The sequence below is a fragment of the Plectrocnemia conspersa genome, unplaced genomic scaffold (genome assembly GCF_051122295.1).
Source record: "Plectrocnemia conspersa isolate PC_06_02 unplaced genomic scaffold, ASM5112229v1 ptg000009l, whole genome shotgun sequence".
In the NCBI taxonomy this organism is placed as follows: Eukaryota; Metazoa; Arthropoda; class Insecta; order Trichoptera; family Polycentropodidae; genus Plectrocnemia; species Plectrocnemia conspersa.
The window spans coordinates 21365843-21383323 of NW_028277173.1; the positions used below are offsets into that span (position 1 = coordinate 21365843).

Below are 17481 nucleotides of genomic sequence, written 5' to 3' on the forward strand. Positions count from 1 at the left end.
CGCGTGCGCACATCGTAAGGATTATCTCTCGCCAATCGATGCCCATCCCTATATAATAGAGAGAGGAAAAAAATCAAATCACATTTGCTCGGATCATATATCGCTGATAATGGATGCACCTTTGCAAACAGCGTGCGGGGGAGACAGTTCAAATAGATTGTCCCCGTTACAATGTTTAATGCCCGTGAACGCTCCGTTTGGCAAAGTCTCCCCTCTCGCGGGACAATGCTGCGCTAATAATAATCTGTCCAAAGGTGTACTATACACACATACATAGATAGGTACTGTCCGATGTAATCATTTTGATTGGTCACGCTGATTAAGCCCATAGATATTAGGGATATTTAATTGGCCCCTCCCAAGTTATGCCAATAATTGACTTCTTGCGACCGGAGAATACTAACTCAGAGATAATTGTAAGAACTGAATCCCTAATTACTAGTCAGTTATTTTGGAATAAATTGCTACCTAAATAGAAATACTTTAATATTTGAAATTAGCATTGACATTAAAATACACAAAAATAAACTAGTTTGATCCAACTGCTATCACATTAAATATTACACAGTACTCAAATTGTGAAATATATTAAATCTCGTAATTAAGCTTATAAAAAAACCATTGTCCAACTCTCCCTAATGATTATGTATGAATATATATAAATGCAAACATATTGGGATAATAGTGCACCCTGTTCATTGGGACGTATTCTCCATGACGCTGATGGATGAAAACCTTCAAAGTTCTCGTTGCATATTCAAATCGACCCCGAACGGTGGGGTAGATAGATAGTTGCATAATGTGGTTCAACGGGAATGGAGTTGTCTTGGTGAGTGACACTAAGCCTCTTGAGTTCCCTGCGAAATTGTCAATTGTCATTGAATGAATCATGTCGCGGTCTGAGCCGACGTAGTAATCTGACACTTGTGTTTGAGTCACCCTAGACGCGTGTTTGTTCGCCGTGAACGATGTATTCAAATGAGATGCTATGTTATTATATATTATTATTGAGTGCTGTGTATTATGTTTATTGCATTGTGTATGCCGGATGTTATACGAGTACATGTAGTTTGTTACATCATGATATCACATCTTCAAATTGTCGTAGGTTATTAAGAAAAAATAAATAAAAAAAAGATTATGCTACGACACTGCATAATTTTTCAACATATAAAATAATAGTTAATTAATAGTACAAAGCACAGGGTGTTTCAATAAACTTTACTTAAATTAAAAAAGGAAATTATATGATAAAACGTTTAAAAAATTAGAAAACTTTTTTATGTAATAATAATTTTAAGTAATAATATTTAGTTGTACCAACAATAAAAAAATATATTTTAAAAATACAATATTTTTTTAAAATAGATTTAAAAAAAAAATGGCAACACATTTAAATAATTACTTATTTTAATTATATAGTCTAGTTTACCCTTTCTTTAGTTAGTAAAGAAAAAAAATAGCATTGCATTCTTTTCCAATAATTTTTTTTTAAAAAAACATACATTTCGCGTCATTTTTTCCTATATGTTTTATATTTAAATATAAATAATAAGACTTGCTACTATTTAACACGTATGTTAAGTGAAGCATATTCCATAAACTATTTGCGTGAAAATCTATTTGAATGGTGATAAAAGTATACAAATAGTTGAAAGAATTTCATGTATGTACTACCTGCTTTTGTTTTCACTTCGCCAGCCATCCTTATCATCAAAAAGGGTGCGGTCGTTTTGGTATGGTTAGATTTACCTGATATCAATGTATTTATTTTATGTTGACACGTCGCGTATGTATAATACAAAGATAGAAAAAATATAAAACATGTTGAATTCAATTTTTTTAAATTTCACCGAAATATCGCCGGTGGGATTTTTTGCATAGGTAGGATGGGCCGATATTTAAGCCTTCTTGGACTATTACTTTGATATCCTACCTCGTTAAAACTACTTAGGATAATCCCTTACATTATTTTATTCTACCCTTTTGCTTTCAAGCAATATGGGCATTGTCGCTTTCGTAATTTGAAGCCATGGAGATATCGTTTTTAACAAATAAGGTGTACGGATTCAGAAAAAAAAATTCGGTACTTCATTGTGTAATATCGGTAGTACCGATTTTCAATTTTAGTCCCAATACCGGTATAACCGGTATTGCAAACCTCTCATAAGAAAACCTACCAAAAATTCTGAGCCTGATTTGCTTTCCGAATTCAATTTAAAATGTTGCAAAGTCAGTTTTTCTCTATATTAAGCATATTTTTTATCTGATTTTTAAGACGTCATAATTTTCTAATTTTTTATTACGTACAATAGACACCTATAAATATAAAAAGGGTGATAAATGGTTCATTAACAACTAAAAATCCGTTGTAGTGTTGTAAGCTCCTACTAAAATATTCGAAATAATTATCTTCCAAAATTTTCAGCGTGTTTTGTTGAACAGCATTGTTTTCACCTCGCCCGTTCCACCGTCACTATCCTCTTGTTTTTCGCCAAAACAGTGACAAAATATCTTGATGTGGGTATATAAGTAGACGTCACAAATACTGATTTCTTAAAAACCCTTGAACCAAGTTTTTATTGGTTATTAGTAACAAAATTGTCGGACCTCGGTTGCTCAGATGATCTAACTCGATTATTCTGAACTATTTCAGCGATCGTAGATAGTACGTAACCTATGGCGGCCGATTGTCAAAAACATATTTCACCCCTCCGGGAGTTCGGGAGTACGGACGTTATAAATTCCAATTTATTTTTGCATGCTTTTAAATCGTTTAGATCCATTTTATCTGTCACTACTTATAATGATTAAGATTCTCTATTGAGGTGGGCTTTCATCAACTCTCATTCACCGGCAAAATATTCATACGATCTCGCTGAGAATGTTCTGTCAAGAGAAATATTTACTAAAAATCTCGGCATCATTTTTAAGAGCAAGCGTAGGTTCTCTTTACACGTAAATGACGTCTGCGATAAATTTTGCAATATGCTTGGCTTCGCTATGAGGAAGGCGTTTTCATTTTTGTTTGAAACATTTTAGAATCAGGATTTATAATATGGAGTCCTCAAGCAATTAAATACACCCTCTTAACCGAAAATTTTCAGAAATGGTTTTTAATATACCTTCATAAAATATTTAGTTATAATCCGTTCATATATTTCAGTGCGTTTTAAAGAGTTCTAGCAGAAATTTGTATGTCGCAAAGCAAATCTCAAGTTTTGGGTTCCAAAACGTCTTCGAGAATCACGTTAGCGTCTTCTTCTGATGCCCGTTATTAAGAACGTGGCTTATGATTATCCCCATCCAGGTACTTAATAGCTGGTATTTTATTCAATTTTTATATTTTTTATTATATTTTTGGCCTTCTTTACAAATTGGGTTAACCTGTTAGGTCGCCATGGTTTTAATATAATTTAAATAAATATTTTTTTTAAATATTAAAAGTAAAGTGAACATTCTTAAAAATACTTGCACTTTACTAGTACGTTTTTTAAAATATTTTATTAAGACGTTTATACAACATTACTTCAGAAAGAACACATAAATCCAAAGTGAATTGTTTGTGTATCCTTTTTATCAAATTAATTGAAAGGACTTGACCGAACCTTTTTTATGCATTTATGTTCACTATGGTATTAATTAGCGATATAAACAGTTATTTTTAACCGAAAATTATCATTTATAGACTGCGATTAATCGTTTTCGTATTTTTAAATAGTTTCTATTAAATTACAGCATTAATTAAAAAAAAAAATAAGAATTAATAACAGTAATACGTATAAGTGAGTTTAAATATTATGTTAATATTTGCATATATAATATTATGTTAATATTTACCATAATATAAATTTAGTGTTCAGTATGGATAAACAATATTGTTTTAGCAAATATATAACAATATTGTGCCTTAATTTTAAGTATATTTACACAATTTTTATTATATTTAAACTAATTTTGCTAAATATTCTTCAATTATAAGCTAGTAATAAATTTGTTATTTTTTAATTATCAGCCAGTTTAGTATATGTTAAATAAAATATTCCATTTAAATGTTCATTGCTTGTCTGTTAATCGCTATCAAAATACTTTCATTGTGCTAAATTGTCATTTTGTTTTGTTCCACGTTGACTTTTTAAGAGGAATAATATTACTTTTTTTATTATAAAAATATATATACATATTTTTTAATAAATGTATGCTAAATATTTTGTTTAGTAAATATAGCCCCGAATTAAGGCTAATTTCATTACAAAATTTATTAATAAAATATTTTTAAAATTTGCGTCACGCAGCCAAATGGGACTGGTTTTTGTTTAGGAAACTAGCAGTGAATTATGAAAATATTAAAATACTTGATATTTATTAGTAAAATATTTAAAAAAAATACATTATTTAATTCTGAAAATAACATATTATTAGGCACAATAATCAGTTAGATATCTAAAAAATCCAACCAAACACAACCAAATTTTCTCTCTTGTCATCAAAAAATAGTTTCATATTTTTAAATACTTCTAATCGATTAAGACCTTTAAAGTTTTCACGATTTGGATCAGCAGCAGTTATGGTTATCAACCTTTTTTTTTGGTTTTGCGATACTTGCATATGTTATAATTTACCCTGTTTTTGTCAGTTTTTTGTTTTTATTATAAGGGTTTGTTTGCTTTCTTTATTTTTTTTATAAATCATCTTCATTATTTTAAAATGTATCTAAAAATATTTCTAATACATACGTTTTAAGCAGTCACGTGATCATTTTTTTGCAATTGTGCTTCACAACGATGATTGCAAATTTTGGCCTAACATGAAACCGCCGTTCTTACCGTGAAATATGACTGAGCGAACATAATTCTGGCGCGCTCATCTAGTATGTATGACGTGTGACAGAATTAGAATTCGTGACTTATATTATTTGCCTGCAAAATAAACACACACACACACACACACACACCGACGAGCAACTTCAGCTCAGAAGTAATCAGCGATATGGAATCAGAATTAATTGCGGGAGATGAGAGCCCGGGCGCTTCGCAATCAACACCAGGGGTGACTATTACAAAGTGGCGCCTTGTTTTATCAAAGTTTTGTTCGGTTGAATTTGAATGAGGCTTAAACTATAGAGAGGTAACCGAGACCTGGATTGTTTTGCTTCTGGTATCATATGACACGAACATGATTTGTTTATTATTAGATTAAGGAATCTTCTATGTTACAAAATTGAATAGCTTAAATACATTTATCAAAAAGAATATATTTCTTAAATAAAATAAATATGCCAATAAAGCTATTTTGAATTAAGCTTATAAATATACGACCTACATCGATACATGGTGATTTTTACAACTGAGACCGAAGACTGGCATTAAAATGGTACACGGGAACGACGGCAATGTCAATTAGGTTTGCGGTGAAACTTTGACTGCAACGAAAAACGGACGTAAACCTGCAGGAAGCGGAAACAGCGGCGAAAAGTATGGCACGTGCAACTTTTCGCTCGGCACTCGTAGTACACGGGAAATGTCCAAACGTATGAAAATTTAATTTTCCACTGTGCCCGGATCAAATGCTAATAACGGCATGGAATCGAAACAAATTCGCTACAAGCTACAACACATTGTAACTAGATATGCTCTAGAAAAATATATAGCTATGAACAAGCAAAGTTTTGTATTGGCAAAGCCTTAAATTAATTGGGTTAATAATATAGAAACATATTTACAAAAAGTGTATAGGTTATTAGAGCTTTAATTTATTTTAATGGTAAGATATGTACAACCAGAATTTAATTATTTTATCATAATCACATAACATGTTTTGATATCACGAGTTATTCAGATACATTTTCACAAAAAAAATATATATTAGATTATATGTGTCTATATCCAGTTTAATATGTATTATAAACGGTACGTTCTTTGAATTAATATCGAACTTAAACCCCGTAGCAGAGCGTACAAAAAGCGATACATACTGCATGATAGGGTTTAAATAATGCCCTGGGCATAATTCTGCCCACCCCACCGCCCGTCTTAGCCCTTCATAAAACTCACTGGACCGTTTTCCTCGTCTCGTTGTTTTATTTATGGTCAGTCGTTTTCTCTCATTTAGAACCTTACCGCAGCATTCATTATATCGGCGGAGAAGGATGCTTAAACCGCACCACGAATATTATATTGTAATATTATAATTTAATCTCGCTTTCTGAGTGGTTTTGACATGTTTGTCATATTATTGCGAGTGTGGTTGGGTTGAAATGTGAGTTGTAATTAAATATTACTTTTTATTTATAATATGGATTTTATAAATCTAAATGTAGTCTCTTTGCCACATTGATATTTGTGATTTGTACTTAAATTATATTTTAATATAGTGAAATAATTTTATTTACAAAATCTATTATTTTGCTTATAATTAAATTAATTACATTATCATTTTATATTTTAAAGACTAAGATTCCAATTACAATTAAAAATAAATTAAAATGTGAGTTTGTAACGAATTATTTCTTAGCAGATTTAGTTTTATTTTGAGAGAATGGTAATTAAAATTAACATACATATATTATATGGAGCATTATTTTTATAAAATTTTAATATAATATTTAATAAACCACGAAGAGTAACAAAAAATTAAAAATAGAATATGTCAATCATAATAAATTTTATCTGATATTTTATATTTTATAATTTATTGATTTACTGTATCAAACAATAGGGAGTTTGTCTTTAGACTGCTGCTTATAGGTGACTGCTAGGCTGTAGACCAAGCCCTGATGTCTTGGAACTGTTAAGATGTTTGACTTAACTTCACTAGTGAACTGTAATGTTAAGTTCTAACAATTGTATTGTCCTCACTGATGAGAAGAGAACCAATTCCGTTTATCCTCTTCTCGCATCGTCTAAGGAGGTAATTACAGTAGATGAAAAAAATACTACATACCATAACATAAAACAGTAAAACAACGTCTATTATAGTGCATAGATAACCATTTATAAAAAATATCAAGGACGCCTTTTATCTACTCACTGACATTTTGTAAATAAAACTTTCGTTAACAAACAATATTAACTCTAAAAATCGGCAATATGTTGCGCTTGTCTTTGATAAAATCTGCTCAGAATTTGTTTTCACGATTATATCTGTTATCGTAAGACGTTGGGTATTAACGTGCACAAAAACTGCAATAAGCATATTTGTTTACTTGATCGTTTTTCTTTTAACTATAACTGCATTGCAAAATTAAATTTTGCTTTTTTATAGTATTTTCTCATCAGCCAAATATTTTTTTTGACGTAAAAATTTAGGCGTGAATTATACTTTTTCAACAAAATGTTGAAATCTAATTTAAAAATTTGACTTAGAGAAACACTTTCTTAAAAACTTTTATAGAAATCAATGTAATCTACAACTTTGCATTGAAACATTGAAACCATTATATACAAATTGCAAATTTTATCTATCTTTTTAAAAACTTTAATGCATAAAGTAAGTCTCTAATAACTGCCGTAAATTTGGACTAAGAAAGAGCCTTACAGAAACTTTTTATCGAACTCATTACACTTCTTATTTAAACATTTGCCTTTATATACAAGTTGCAAATGTTTGAATACAAAGTTATGTCGAAGAAAAGATTATTCTAAAATGATTAATTGCCATTTTAAATACATTGAGATGAAAATCTGTAACCATTGATATGTGCTCTTTAGCTTATATGGTTAATCATATAAACTTTTACAGTGAATGCAAATTTTTTTTTTAATTGTTTCTGATACATAAAATTAGTGGTTAATATGGTTACTTATATAGTATTTTTTTATATATAATTCAAAATATTTTTTTATTGCTGTTGTTTCATATATAGTATTTTTTCATAATTTCTATAAAAAAAACATTTTTTTTTATAACTGGTGTTACAACACACAAAAAAGGCTTAAAATGATTAAAATTAATTGTTTGTATATTAAGATTATATTTTTTGTGATAATCGCTTTTCTGCCTTTATATTTGGTCAAAACACGCAATGGCAGCAAGCTCTCTTAAGCTAATTTAAAAATATGTTTATTAAATTTAAGCTTGCATTCCAAGTGTAAGCCCAGATATTAAACGCTTGATTTCCATTTTCATTACTGCCCTGTTTATCTTGGAGAGGCGGTGGCAAACTTTGTCTACGTTCCGTTAATATAATTTAATCTATTTTATTCTGATTGATTTTAATTTTCGAGTATTATTGTGAAAACCGAATTATTCATAAATTCTTTGAAACGCATAAAAAATATTTCTTTGAATATTTTATTAAATGTAATGTTTATAAACTGATGAGCTACAGCTAATCGGGCTTTTCTATCTAATGACTTGAACAGTTTTATAAATTCGTCGGAAAATTATTAAAATATATACAAACGTTAAAATTGCGCTTTTTATATGTCGACATTTTATTAATACAATACAAAAAAAATATTAAGAAAAAACTGTATTGATAATAACAAATATGATCAATAATAAATTAAACTTGCGCAAAAAAATAGTAAAAATGTAATAAAAATAAGTCATAGTTATTACAAAGAATTTCTAGAAAATATTCTTCCTTACGTCTTCTATTATCACAGTAAATTTTAAAGATAATGTAAATGTTTTAATGTCTAAATAACTAGAAACTACGTATATTTTGACTTGCGGTACACATAAAAATGTAGTATCACGTTATTAATAGTATTAAAAGCAATTGTTAATTTAGCACGTCATGAGATATAAAACATTTTTAATATTAATGTATTTTTTTTAATATGCGATTTTTGCGAAGTTGCGATCTTTACCAACTCATTAATTTTTAAGAATATTAGTTTTTCCGCAATAACCTTTAAAAACACTATAAACTTGAAAACTAAATATAATTGTATTTAAAAAATATATTACGAAGAAATCGCAACATTATCTTATACTAATTTGGACCAAGAAACACTCTTATTCCACTCATTAAACTCTATCTTCTAGGCGTGCGCTGAGAATATTTTTAACCAAAGCCCGGCTCGTCGTCTAATCTCCCTCGACTCACTAAGTACCTAATGCCTCGCAACGCGATCTCGCAAAGGAACTTTATTTGCGCCATTGTAATCAAATAAGGCCGCAAAGTTACCCTAATTACCGACCAGTTATTACGTCCGCAGAACAGGTGTGCCAGCCGAACCACCCACCCCTGTTCTGGAACAGCTCATTTTCTAATAGGCACTTGCGCGGCGAGATAGGGGATCCGGGGTGGATTTTACATTATTATAATTTCGAGATTAATCAAATGTGGACCGGTGATGCGTTAAATTCGCAACCCTCTCCCTCGATGCGCCCTCGGGTTCTGCATACGATGTGGAGCACCTGCTTAGTAACTCGCTCATAGCATCATTTAAAAAATCTACTGTAATTATAACCAATGTTTGACATTGCCATTAAATAATTTTTTAAAACATCATTGCTCGAAATTTTATATCGAAATAATTTGAAGAAATTTAAAGAAGTTTTGTATATGTTTTTTATACACTGTTTAAATATTATTTATGTAATTATGATAGCTTCATAAGTAGGCTAGTAACTTATTTCTTGATGCTTATGTGTTTATCTACCATGGTTAGATCATTAGTGATTTTTTTTGCAAGCAATAGCTAATCCGTATCATAATTTGAGTTTCATTATTGTGACCGATTATTTTTTGTACCATTTGAATGACATTTTTGACTTATAATCCATTCGAGGAATACAAGTTTTTTATTGAGCATAAAATTTAGATCTCATTGCTTAAAATAATAAATTATTAATTTGTATTTGCCGTGCTTTTATTTTATTTAGCTAGAATAGTGGGTTTTTGCCCTTTACTGACTCATTCCTTTTAATACTTTAATACAGGTACGACAGTTTTAAGGAATGTGCTTTAATTATTTTCGAGTTTTAAAAATAGCCTGGCAATTTGACATATGCAGGCTACCTAAAATATGTTTGTACCATTATAAATCATAAAATTAATAGATTATTTCATTGATTTTTAATAGGCTCATTTTATAATAATATTAAGATAATGTGTATTTCAATAAATCATAGATAATCTAAGCTTCTAAATATTAATTCGATCGACGTATCAATCATGACATTATCCCCACATTGTTAGAGATAGACACGGCATGGCGCATAGCGCGCATATCTGACATTATCCTCAATTGCAGACTGTGTGCGATACGCGCTCAGATTAATTGCTATCATCGCTTGCCCGTATCGATCTGGGACAATGGCAAAGGGTGGGTTTTTGTACAAAGTGTGGGAAAAGAAGCAGCGAGGGTCAAAAGAACGAACGGAATGCCAAATAATGAACAGGGATGGGCGCGCACGTGCTCATCCAGCCACGGGGCATAGACTTAATGGCTATATGATTACAATCTGAATCATGTCATACATAATAAATGTCATCAAATTTATACATGAAAAAAAATATATGACTCGCTAAGATGTTGGAATTTTTGGACAGTTGTGAAAGGCGTCGAGATAGGGAACGTTAACATTGGTAAGTTAGGAGAGTCATATTTTACTAATCAAGTTAATCTTGAAACTACAATATTCATTCAATAAGGCAGCCCCATTACGTTGTTTACCGTTATAATATATATATAACATTTATTGTGTAACTATTACTATCGCATTTGTTACAGGGTATGTTGCCTAGAATATAAAGGCTTTAAATTACCAATAAATTTTATATTTAAGGGTTTATTAAATTGTTTTATTTAAAATTGTATGAGACAGGCAATTTGTATCTATTTACTAGCAGCAATGTGTTTCTTACAATCGACAAACCCTCTTTAAGCTACAAATGTTATTTCTCATAAAACGTAAATGATTGTTTAATAATTAAACTTAAGTCACGCATATTTTTTTTACGATTTGATTATAACTTGATTTATTTACTTAAATAACTTGATCTATGCAGATTTACCTGTATAAATACTTTCAGTCTGCAAGGTCTCGTTATAAAGTTATTTTAGAAAAAAATCAACATAATTTATCGTTTTACAACACTTGACAGTTTGACAAACTATATGATTAATAACTACATACTTATTTTAAATAAATTTGTAAAAATAAAATTCATATTATACAAATAATATTACCTTCAATGATTGTTTTAGTAAAAAATGTAGAATTTTTTATATAGTATATTTTACAAGAGTTTCTTAATAACATATATTTTTGTTAATATAAAATTTAAAGCAATCTACTTCTAAGGGCAGGTTTTGCTCGATTTTTTTCTTAATCCTGTTGACCACAGACTTCAAAACGTCTACAATGCCTGCTATTTTCATTTGGAAATGTTTAGTGTTAAATAATAATGTCTTCACTTCTGCACATTTCCTTAAGGACGTGTTTAAAGATCTAGCCATACTTAAAAATATAAAAATAAAGTTATTGTCGGAAGTAAATTCCGAATGGAAGTTTGGAGAAAGAGATTTCCGAATGAAAGTGAATTATATGCGCTTATATACGTTTAGTCATTGAATGATTTAGGGGTGTAATTCGATTTGTTAATTTCGTCGCCTTTATTATTAAAATATTTAAACAAGAAAAAATTCAAACTGCTGCGTTTGCCAATGCAATACATTTGATTTTTTATAGGCTCCAAATTGTAGTTGAAAATGCTTTTAGTTAATCGGATCGTCACATTTGTCGGCATAACAATGACACTTGTCAGAGGGTAGAAAAAAATAATTGAATTTATTTATTGCGCTTTTAACGCTTATTGCGATAAGTTTATTGTGCCTGACCAATAGTGTATTTTTTGATCCCTACAAAATATTTTAAAGGTGAGTAAAAAAGCAAAACTACTTAATTTATTACACGTAATGTCAATTATTATGCTTTTTCAATAGCTTTTTCGATTTATTCTTACACTATTCGACTGTTATCTATATTCAAGGATTAAATAAATGTATTTTGTAGCTTCGAATGTGTAATGGTGAGGAAACGAATACATAATTTTCATAGTGAATGTGGATAAAATTATTAAGATCGTCTCACTTTCGACATCTAGGCATTTTTCAAAATTGATATTACTCTATCCATGACAAGCCTGGTTCAATATCGGAAAGAAGGAAAGAATATCCCGAGATTGTCCACGCTTTAACGACTATCTGCCCGCGCCATTTGGTGCCATGATCGATAGCGAACAATAATCGCCGTAATCACGCCGGAGGAGAAAGGAAAGGGGTTCTGGCGTTATGATGGATGTTGGAAAAAATTGAATGTATGCTAGGTGCATAATGCGGACAGGGCTGCTTTAGGTCTCGCTTCGTTCACGGCTCATTGACATTCTCGGTTTCGTTGGTGTCCCGTGACGTCACGGGCGACTGATCCGTGGGGGCGCCTGGGTTCAACCTGCGCCCGGGGACGATATTATCCGACACGTGTACAGGGGGCAGAAGACATTTCGAGCTTTTGAAATTCAAAAGAAAAAATTATATTAAAATAAGGGGTGGTTAGAGCCTGCGGGCGCTGGGAATTATTTCTATGGAGTGCAGGGTGGTGTGTATATGTATTTGGGAATTAAGATGGCTTCTTGGTCTTTATTAAAAATTGGTATACTTGTGCTGAATCTGGCATTTTTATGTCGCTGGTAAAAACCCATACAAATATTAACATTTAAATTTGTATTTGTTTTTACTGCCACGAATTTGTAAATACTGACAAAAGGAACAAATTTACCAGATCTCAGTCGCAGTTAGGTTGTGCTTGCAGAATGGCTTGTGTTTATTTGGTCATTTTTTTATATATAAATGTTAGTATTTATAATAAATATAATTTGTTATAAATCTTTGTATTATTGAGTAAAGTTTATCACCATTTTTGGTTTATAGTAATAATACATAGGCAAAGCTAAAAATATGGCGTCAAAGATGCTTCGTATCGCTAAGCGGAGCGCGTGTCACTGTAGTTATTTATTATCGATTCGCGCTCTGTACGATACGCTAATTTGTAGCGTTCAATAATATGGCTTCATTGACATGAATCACAGCGAAGCAAATTACTCTGTTAGAAAGGAAGTTGCTGAAGAGAATTTAGCGTATTTTTTGTAGATACGTCTATAACAAGGAATGCGAATTCTATCCGTATTTGTATTCAAATGCTTTTTTGGTATAGGAGAAAACTGATTGTAACGTTAATTAGACCCGTATTTAAATTATATAGGAAAATATATTTTTGCAAATATATCGTTTTGTTGCGAAGATCATGGTTGAAGAATCATTCATCATTGTCGCGAATTTGGCATTTTGCAGGTTATAATGGAAAAATTTTTGGTCTACTTATAAATATAATATCGTGATAAATATTCTGTACAGTTAAGAATACAGTTAAATATAAACTAAATTATTTATTATATTAACTAAATTATTTTGTGATTTATATATATTATTATTGTGTTACCAAAGTTTTACTATCGCTAAATCGGATTAAACACAGCGCCGACAATGACATGTAACGTGCATTTTTAACGTCACCGCTGATCATTGAAAACGCGAACAAAGGGTCGCCGGAGCCGAAAGTTTGAAGCACCCAGGCAAAATATGTATGACAAAGTTTTGACATGCCCCATACCCTACACTACCTGCGACTCCTATCTATCATATTTGGCAAGGTGAGTGGTACCGACTCCACAATGGACGCTCGAGCCACTTACGACAAGCTCGCATCTGCTCTTTTCACTTTGTTCGCAAGCTTTATACGGATCACTAGAATGTTTTATTGCCCGATGAAAAAAAACGCACAGAAACCATTGTTAACATCACGGAGAGTCGCCTTTATCTATTGAATTTTATACTCGTCGAGTGAAAGATGTATTTTTAATATGGAAAAATATAAAAGTATCGATTTTATTCGAAATATAACAAATATACAATTTTAAGTATATTTTAAAAGTTGTAAATTATAAAATTTATACGTATAAAAGTATTATATGTAGTCAACCATTAGTGATAATTTGGAATAATTACTCTCGGTGTGGAATTACTTTGTGGTCCACCATTTTCGGGCTATAAAACTGAAGTGGTGTGACTTTGAAGCTAAATAGACTCCTGAAAACTAGTAACAAATTATCACATATATAGAAAAATGTAAATGCCGCTATTAGGCAATGAAGTTGAAATGGCAAGTCTCGAAAGCCGTATCACGAATGCGGCTTTTGATAGTCGGAGAGTCTTTGCTGGCTGACGAGTTGTATTGTTGTCGGTAGAACAATTGAAACTTGCAATTGAGTGATGTGTTTTTGCGATTCTCTCTAGACGATTCGCTGTTGTCTTTCATGTAAATAGTCTCATGGCTCGTCTCTGTTGGTGTTGCGTCTATCCGGCATTTCCTCTTCTGTGATAAAGTATCACATATTTTATAAAAAAATCAATATCGAAAAATTAGAGAATCGTTGAAAGAAATGTATAGAGCTAAATCCTTTAATCTCTATACATTTTTTTCAATTTATGCTTTTGACTTAAAATCAACCGCCCCTCATATGTATATACATATATATATATATATATATATATATATATATATATATATATATATATATATATATATATATATATATATATATATATATATATATATATATATATATATATCGCTATGAAATTGTAAAAAAAAACATATTAATCACAATGATTCCTTCAACCAATAACACAACCGTCTGCCGAGTTAAATCCATGTGTATATGACAACAAAGCATTGTACTGCCAACAAATAAATACAAATCTACGACAGGGATGCTGCCCCCAAATCGGGAAAAGAAAAAAGAGTGAATTATTATAACATGTGCGGCTGGCATGCTTAAAAAAATATTTGTTTGGAATGTTTTTATAATAAACATTTTTGCCCTCCCGTAAAATATGTTGCCGCCATATGCTTCGATAGTTTTATATTTCGCCCATTAAATCGCATTGTGCGAGCGTCATATCAATTTGCATCTGAGCATATTACTCTTGGAAGCAGTGGAGACATTTTTTATAATTTTTATGGAAAAATCTACGTAGAAAAGTATACGTCTATGTGGAGGCAAGGCAGAAAGCCGATTAGATAGAGTTCTATACAAACTCTCAGGAAGGAGGTCTTTCGCTTCTTTTTTTATCTACGCTCTCTCTTCCTGTATTTGGCCTCGATCCCCTTTTCCTTCGCCTATCTGCCACGACGAATTTCCATGTTTGTGTGTGTGTACCTTCTTAGGTACCTATGCATGTATGTACGGTCGAACTTTTCGTGTTATTCTGGAAGATTTTTACGTTACTTTCGCGGCGCAGAATCCGTAAGAATAAAAAAAAAGCATTGTCGAATTTAAATCGCTTGTGCTTTGGGTGCTTCCATTGTGCGAATCTGGATTTGCACTCAGGTATCCGATAGATTTTATACAAACTTATAATATATGATGAACTATTGAAAATTTATTATATGGAATAATAGCTCTTAACTTTTATAATAATTCAACCACATATATGTATTTAAATATTTTAAATGAAATATTTCATTGACGTTGCAACTTCTCTACACAATACATGAAATATTACAAAATATATCACCAATTTGGCACACTAGTCTTCGCGTGAAAATTTAGGTTGAGGTAAATACATTTCAAGTATCACAGTATATCATTTCTACCAGATAAGTCAATCTATCGATTGTCATGTGAAAAGCAAAAAACTGTTATTAACCCAAGTTTGTATGATCTTTTAGATTTGTCTAATACACTTTTTTATTTAATAGGTCCGCATACAAAATAATGAAGATATCTTTAATCATTTTACAATGTTGCTCTCATTTCAATAAATTGATCTTGAGAGACTTTTTTATAAAAAAAAATTAAGAACTCTTTAATTTCATTAAATTTAAGCAATACTGACCTTGTTTAATCTGGTTATATTCTATAACATCGGTATATCCGCATTCAGTTTCATATTTGACAGGTCTGTCCAATTTATTGTCAGACATTTTATATTATTGCGCCCACTGACAATGGAGTTGTCAAATGTTCTTGAGACGTTTTTTTATGACTACTTACTTTGGATATTAAATTTTCCAAAAATGTGTGTTTAATAACAATCACATATTACGATTTAAAAAATTTTAATAGCCTTAAAAAATAGACTTACTAATATTGCTCAAATAATTTGATTAATTTATCAAACAGTTAAATAGTTACCTAGATGCTTATTTTTAATATACGTTTTAAATTTAATTAAAAATACTAAAAATAGGTTTTTCATTTACTTTTTTTGAAACATTAACAGTAACTGTGTTGTGTTTACGGATTAAACTAAATTAATACTTTCTTCCTAGTCGCGCTATTTGAAACTCTATAGTATATTTCAGATTATTTAATGATTTTTTTCTCTATTAGTGCCCAGAAAACAACTTTGCCAATTTCAATGCCACAATACTCAGTATTTTTATCATTGTTTGAGATTTTTATATGCAATACCCAATAACCATTTTTATGTAACTTTTCGAATTTTCTGTGTAAGTTTTTGTGAAATGATCTAGCAATTTAATTGCAGAAAACTCTGATATATTATTAATTGAATCCCAAATCTATAAAGCATTAACAGTACATGGAAAATCATTATTAAAAAACTCATTCAGTGTTTTTTAGACCAATCTGTATATGAAAGTATTATGAAAAATGTACGCTCGTGATATTGTATTTTAAAATATTTAAATAATTTTTTTTTACATTTTTTTAACCATATTTTTATGTCTAAATATAACATATTATCTTGACACATCTACAGAAAAAAAAAAAGTAAAAAGACATAGATGCTGTATTTATTTAGTCATATTGCTTTAAATACGCAGACGAATCGATACTTTCCTGATCGAGACATAGTCAAAAGTCATTAAGAATAAACACAAACCTTGGAGATATATTTTGAGAAACTAAATCCAATTAAGTCTTTATTGTTGTGTTACATTTCACAAGTAGATATTTAAAATTATTTGCCTTATCTTCAAGCTATGTAACATTTATTTATTATATTTACATTTCGCAAGTGCGTCAAAATAATTATTTCTACATTAATACCGTCCACGTCTTTGGCATTATTGTGCCATCGTTAAAATGAAGAGTACCATCGAAAATTTAAATTCGCATATTCCATGAGCCCATCGTCCCTTTCGAGTACACGCTCGCGTATTATGCTTACGCAAACATTAGGTTCTTATCCCTTTTTAAAGGATTACAGGAGTACAATGAGACTCAGCCCACCGGTTATCCACCCACCTCCTTCCTACTACTTATCAGATAACGCTCTTGCTTGTACGACACACGCTCATATGCGGATAATCCGATTAATTTGCCGGCCCTTGCTTCCGCTCGCTAGATAGAAATTCAATTGACCAATAACAATTTAATACGTCATGTTACAAACGAACCAAAAAGACAACAACAGCAAAAAATCTCAAATATATCTA

At 30.6% G+C, this 17481-nt stretch overlaps 1 protein-coding gene across 1 annotated transcript in view; it reads left to right on the forward strand.

The window, feature by feature from the left end:
• LOC148232216 (uncharacterized) overlaps positions 1-17481 on the forward strand; it is a 454607-nt gene that overhangs the window by 401492 nt on the left and 35634 nt on the right. The gene's annotated exons all lie outside the window — the stretch shown is intronic.